Below are 6,849 nucleotides of genomic sequence, written 5' to 3' on the forward strand. Positions count from 1 at the left end.
AGCCATTCGAATGGCTACTACAAAGGCAGTTGATGGCGACCAAGTTTCCTAACTTCTGTCAGTTATTTCTTCGATTTTCTCTTCTTCTGATTTTCTCTCCCTCCGTGATTGTTTCTCATCCTTGTCAATTAGGTTTGAATAGATTTGGCGAAATTAGGGCAATTGACTTTGGTCAATTCAGATACAGTCAAAGACCAAATAATAAAAACAAGAAAAGACTATTTTACCCTTGTCAATTAAGGATAAAAGTTGGTTTAATTTTTTTTGGCCAATTTTGGCCGGCAATTTGGCCTGCTGGACCAAAATTGAGAAAAAATGCATCGTGAAGAAGCAGTGTTTGGGTGGTGGTTGATTCGTCAAAAGATATTTGTATGTTAAAACGGAAAGTCTGTGACTCCCCGAGTGTCGGTCTCGAAGGAGGGACGTGGAGGTGTGTCAAGTGTTCGGGAGTTTACTTGATTGGGTCATGCATAGGATTCAAGTATGGTGAAGGGTGGATTTGTGAGTGAGAAGAGTTGTTCATTTGGTTGGTTTTGAGTGCAAGAGAGTAGTAAAGTAAAGAGATTTGTAAGTATGTAAAAAGGAATGACTAATTTAATCCAAGAACAAGATAGCTAAAATTATAGAAATGAAATAGAAATCACCTAGAGAGAAGAAGATCTTCAATCCAAGCTTGTTGTCTTGCTACAATAGAGATTGATCTAATCTAAAAAACTAAGAAAAATGGAGAAAGCTCTCCAAATGAAAAACTAAGAAAGGGAAAACTAATTTTCTGGGAACCTCCCTGAAAATTCATCAAAGGGGTTTAAATAGTCTCCGAAATGACAACCCTAGTCGAAATTCGTGCAGCACCGTCTCCACCCCATCCACACGCGTGTGAGCGTGCGTGGGAGGCTATTTGAAAGTTTTCACGCATGCTCACACGCGTGTGGCCATCCAGTTTGGTCCTCCGGGGCTCCGTTCTTGCCTGGTTCGCTCTTTAAGCTCAACTTTTGGTCCTATTTGCTCACAGGGCTCCTGTTTCACCTCTTTTAGGCTAAAAGTAGCTTCTATGTGTAGGTTAGTGATTTTCAAGCATTTATGAGCATTATTCACCATGTAAGGATGCTACAAACGTGATAAAACACCCTAATATGTGCCTGATTTAAGGGTATCTCGGAGGCTTATCACATAGTCATGGTACGCAATTAACATTTTTGAAAGTCGCGGATAGTAATTAACACTACTACAATAGTCATTGGACCAAAATGGCAATTTTCTCTAAATTAATTCATTAATCAACTATTAATGTATTAATTTAATATTGATAATTCTTTATCAATTTCTTTTAAAGTTTTCAACATTACCACGAACCATTAAGGTGTGACTTTCTAGGTTCATAGTCGAACTAACAACGAGTAATATTTAATACGGAGTAACTCATTATTAAATAACTCATAAGTCATGAGTGACACCTAGCAGTATGTCATGACTACCTAGTTGACAATGAATATACATAAATATATTATAATGAACTTTTTCGTTACAAATATTATGCAAAATTCCTTCCACACAACACTTGTTCTAAACCAGGTAAAGGTCATTGTCAAACTTGGTCAAACCCATAAACCTGGTCAATATATCTATTCAATATTCTTAACTTGAAGTCCAACTTCATTATACTCTTGCTAGAGATTCTTGTTGTAAGATTATTGAATAGACTAAAACGACCTTGTTACCTCAAGGCGGCGGATCCTCTATTGAATACACACATGTCTCGGTACAATACTGAACTAGGCCACTAAGTACACTTATAGTCCCTTAAGGAATAAAAGACACATACTGACAAAAACTGACAAAAACTAGTCGACCATACGTACGAGAAAACCATGTCGTCTCAAGTCAAATGATTATTGCATACTTGTAACATACAACATATCGATGACACGTAGGTAAACACCATGCGGTACGTTGTAGTCAGTCATTGTTCATTAACTTGTTCTCTAATAATCATCCACATGTCCACTCTCTGTATCTCATACAGAATGGCATGAGACTCACCATAAGAAGGACAATGTGCTTGTCTTATCGGAATTCTAATGCCCAATTAGAATTCCTATGACTAGAAACATTTTTACAATACTTCATTTATTAATTTTTCGTCACTCGTATTCTTAAATCTTTAAGAATGAAGAATTAAAAAGATTGTACGGAATAATATCAAATATTAATTCAGCCAAAATAAAATAAATAAAACATTTATTTGTTATATTTATTTAATAAGAAATCAATGTCCAAAACAATAAATGTCAACTCCTATGGAATACATGTCTAACACCCTTAATCTCTGCCAGTCTGAAGAGTGGAGATTGGTGACCATCGCGGCTCCGCTTACTTCCATCCATCTTCGTACCTCCGAGGTTTAGACAATAATGGTCACAACAATGTAGCATTGAAAGTGGACTTCCAAATTCAAACGGCAGCAGCGGCAGAGGATGAATACGACACTTCTTTGTTTTATTTTGTAGCTTCTTCGAGAGGACGGCAGCAGCGCGACAACTTCCGGCTATAGAGGACGGCAACTTCCAGTACCTCGGCGCTGCTACTTCCAGCGGCAGTGCAACTTAAATTTTTTTGTTATTATTTTTATTTTGTTTAAATATTATTATTTATTTATTTGTTAGTTTTATTTACAATATATTTTAAATTTATATATTATAGTATTAATATATAAATATTGAATTTTTATTACATTTTATCTTAATTTACTGAAAAATTTGGAAAAAAATTAATTTGGGTATTTCAAATTCGAATATTTGAGTCGGATTGAATATATTCAAATAAAGTGGTCGAACCGAATACGAATCAAATTTGGAATTTGAATATTAAATAGATACGAATACGAATATTAATCAATATAGTCGAATTCGAATAGAATAATAAGATATTTGACTCGATTCGATTCGTTTACACCCTTAGATGGACTACCACTGCTAACTAGCGAATCGCAAAGACAACTTACGTATTGCACCGTTGACGAATCGCAAAGACAACTTACGTATTGCACCGTTGACTAAGGATAAGTTAAGAGAAAAGAAGAGCTAATGATGATGGTTTGAACGAGACACCCTCTGCCTTTTATATTACTCTCAGGGCCGCATGTCGTGGATAGGTGCGCGAACCACAATGCTTCGTCTTCTTTCGTCATGTGTGTTCCACTAGGTGTTGTGTTTTCTCACCAAACATTTCTTCGTGTGCTATGTCGTAGAGCACGTTTAGGGTTCTTGCTAACTGCCAGGAGATCGCGCACATAACCTCACCCTACCAATTCACCGTAAGGCTTGCCTAAGCGGTCTGCCTCCTTTGATGAATAGCCTTCCACTCACCCGGGTGATCTACCATAGCCAATTAACCGAACTAAGCCGCGGCCCCCCAGTCACCGACAAACGCCCCAAGGCAAGCTAGCGAGGGGCGAATAGGCGCCATGGTCGTGGACCAAGGAGTGGTCCGCCACTCACTGGCAAACCGAGATCCAATGTTGGGGTCGCTGGTAAACGCTCCCACAACTTAGGCCGATCACTCCTTCCCGTCGTTCGTTTTCTTGGATTTAGCTCCATACCGCGCTGTCAAACATGTCCTTAGACCTCTTTCCATAAAAAATGCCAACTTTCACTTTCCTAATCGGATTCCCCTTGGCTAAACCCACATTTCACTTTAATTATTCTTTGAGCCGTACCCCTAGAACCCATCATACGTGATTAGAGACTATGCAACGATGCAAAATTTTATTTTTCATTTTTTTATATAAAGAAAATACATACTTAATCAAATATATGCAAAGTTCAACTATACTTTTATATTCTACAACTTTTTATTTTTCTAATTCTTTATTTAAGTTCATGATAACACTAGTTTAATATTTTTTGAAAGCAGGTAACCAATTTGATTAAACCAAAAGAGCAGAAACAGAGTCAGGAGGGATAAAGTCCCAGTACAAAGTACTGATCTAGAAACTAAACCAAACACACAATTATTAAGTGAGGAAATATACGCCTTGCACGCCTAAATGGCAAAACCTGCGTGTGATAGAACAAATGTTGCCGGTGAGAGTAAAGAGCGTAGCTGGGAACAATCCGTGTAAACTGCTATGGACAGCAAACCTCTGTCATGTATCCACGAGAGGGCCTCCTTGCAAGCGAGATGGAGTGGTCCCGCACAGGCATCAATGGAGAGAAACAATCCAGCAGTGGTCCCGCACAGGCCGCTACAAATGTCCCCTCCGGCGTGAGCAAAACTGCACCGTAAGCAGCCTTCATAGTGGCGGTGTAGTAGTTGGTGTCGAAGTAGCATTGCAACACCGTCTACTGTGGCTGAGCCGGTGCAGCATTCGTTGCGGATGACGCCTCATCGGCAGCAGTCGCGCCGCAGTATACTAATTGCCAAGCCTAGAGCGTCGTGACAGCTGCTGTCTTCACCGCCTGTAAACACAAAAAATTTGAAATTGTATATATTCACAATATCGGGTTATAGTGTACGTATAATTGAAGGTGCAGGTACAAAATCTCTCTATAGTCCTCTGATTCTTCACTGACGTGTTCTACTGAAGTGCCTCCGGGTTTCAAGTGGCGTAGCCTCCAGGATTCAAACAGCGTAGCCTCCGGGATTCAATTGACGTAACTTCCGGGATTCAAATGGTGTAGCTTTCTGGGATTCAAGTGGTGTAGCCTTCCGGGATTCAAGGGCGTGATACTCAACTAGAGCCGTCAAAATACTTCAAGCCTCTAACTGCTTCAGAATGCCTTCAATGCTCTCAAGTCTTCAATCTTCAAGGTGTGTTTTAAATGTGAAATGAGGGGCTCTATTTATAGTGGAGTGTGCAACCAACTTCCCTCAACAAACTCCTTAATTAATTAATTAAATAATTAATTAATTAATTAAGGGAATGAACATTGTCATAATCAAGTCCAGGTTCAAAACTCTATCATCTAATTCAAATTCAAATTAATTATAATTATTAAATTCAAATATAATAAAATTATATTTAAATTATAATGATAATTATTATTAAATTCAAATATGAATCGGGCTTGGCCCATTAATTCAATTACCCAACATCAATTTAATTGGGCTAATTAAATTAATTTAATCATCATGACCCAATTAATTAAATTGGTCCAATAATCAATCTCAACATTAGGCCCAATAATAATTTAATCGGTCCATTTTCGAGCTCAAATTTTCTGTGTCTACAAATTGTCCCCTCGAGACTTGTCGGGACATGCTGCTTGATGTGCTTGGAGCGAGGAAGTCTCGAAACGTTAAAATTTGACACAACTTTGGTCAATGGATCAAATAATTGATCGAACTTTAATTAAACCCATTAAGCTTGATGCTCAAAACAGACTTCATATTCAGGCCCATCTCTAATCACTTTAATTACAAAAGATCGTGGTGTATTTTAGCTCTGTGAACCAAATTATATGCTTAAACATTTGATGAGCCCAACATTTCATGAGCCCAACTCAACTTGATCTCCTCAGATGTCTCAAACTCAAGTCAAAGTTCAATACCTCTCTGCACGTAAATCCTTTTTTTTTTTAAAAGTAAGCATGTAAATCCTAATTCCAGTAAGAACCAAGATCATGCGTGATTCCAGCGGCACAACTGGCTGCAGAAGCTTTATCTCCATCATATTAGGTAGTAGAGTTTCAATCCAACTCCAACTACAATCCCTTCTCCGAGCACTATAACTAGCACCTCAATATCCCCAAACCCACGACAATCAAAGAAACAGAAATCAAGGGAGAGCAAGGAAGAGCATTTGCGATTCGCTTCTCAATCAATCAGGTAAATTACTTACGTTTTTTTTTATTTTCATCTTCCCCATGTGTATCTCATCCGTAGGAACAAGAAGAACAACATTCAAGAACAACAAGAAATCACTCAACAGACTATCGAAATCTTTCATTCTCCACCGTCAAACTGCTACAACGAAGAGCAACGGGAAGTTTGCCGAGTAGAACAACCACCGGAGCGCGGTATCATTGATGCAGCCCGAGAGTGGGTTTCTACTCGGAGTAGATGGATTTCCGTTGTTGACGGAGTTTCTCGTTGGACTGCCCAACCGTTGACACCGCCGCGTTCGCTGGGTCGCTGGAGCCCCTCGCCTGGATTGTATGTAGAGGATCTGTTTTGGCTCTTCTTGCTCTAGGCCTTTGCGAAGGAAATCAACACAATACTTCTCTTGATCTTCTTCATCAGAAAGCTCTCCTCTCACTAGCTTATCATATAACTCCGCCATTCTCTCCAAGGCAGCATAGCTCGTAGCCCATCCTCTGATGGCTTTCTGCTCAGGCTTGTCCTTGGCGACTCGAGCATCGACGCCGGAGTTCTTTGCAGCGAAGGGGGCGTGGGCATAAATTTTACTCTTGGCGCGGTGGACTTGAAGGTGGGATTATTGCGCGTCGGCGGTGGTGACCGTTTCCTTGGAGAGGCGTTTGGACTCCTCCTGGGACTTGTAGAGCTGCGCCTTGAGCTCGAGGATCGAGGACGCCCCAACGCCGTCGATGGCGCGGTGCTTCTTCGGCATGATGGTGGATTCCGTCAGCTATCCCAAACGAGTGAGCTGTTGCATAGGCCTTTTTTATCTGTAGCTAAAGCCCTCTGCCAAGCTCTGTTCTCTACTATCAATATTGGAGGTCAACGCATCTCTCCTGGTGAAGCTGCTAGATAATGGATCAGAGACTGCTACGCAACCGTCGCCGCCGTGGGGTTCTTCTCAGTTCCGCCGTTCAGATTACTAGAATGCTTCGCCATTTGCCTCCGAGATTGTTGGGGTTTACGCCACTACGTTAGCTGGGTCGTTGCCTA

General features: G+C 40.2%; 1 pseudogene; it reads right to left on the reverse strand.

Annotated features, from left to right (window-relative positions):
- Positions 1-5,964: 5,964 nt before the first annotated feature.
- LOC116015923 lies at positions 5,965-6,613 on the reverse strand (annotated as a pseudogene).
- Positions 6,614-6,849: the final 236 nt, after the last annotated feature.

The sequence above is a fragment of the Ipomoea triloba genome, chromosome 4 (genome assembly GCF_003576645.1).
Source record: "Ipomoea triloba cultivar NCNSP0323 chromosome 4, ASM357664v1".
NCBI lineage: Eukaryota > Viridiplantae > Streptophyta > Magnoliopsida > Solanales > Convolvulaceae > Ipomoea > Ipomoea triloba.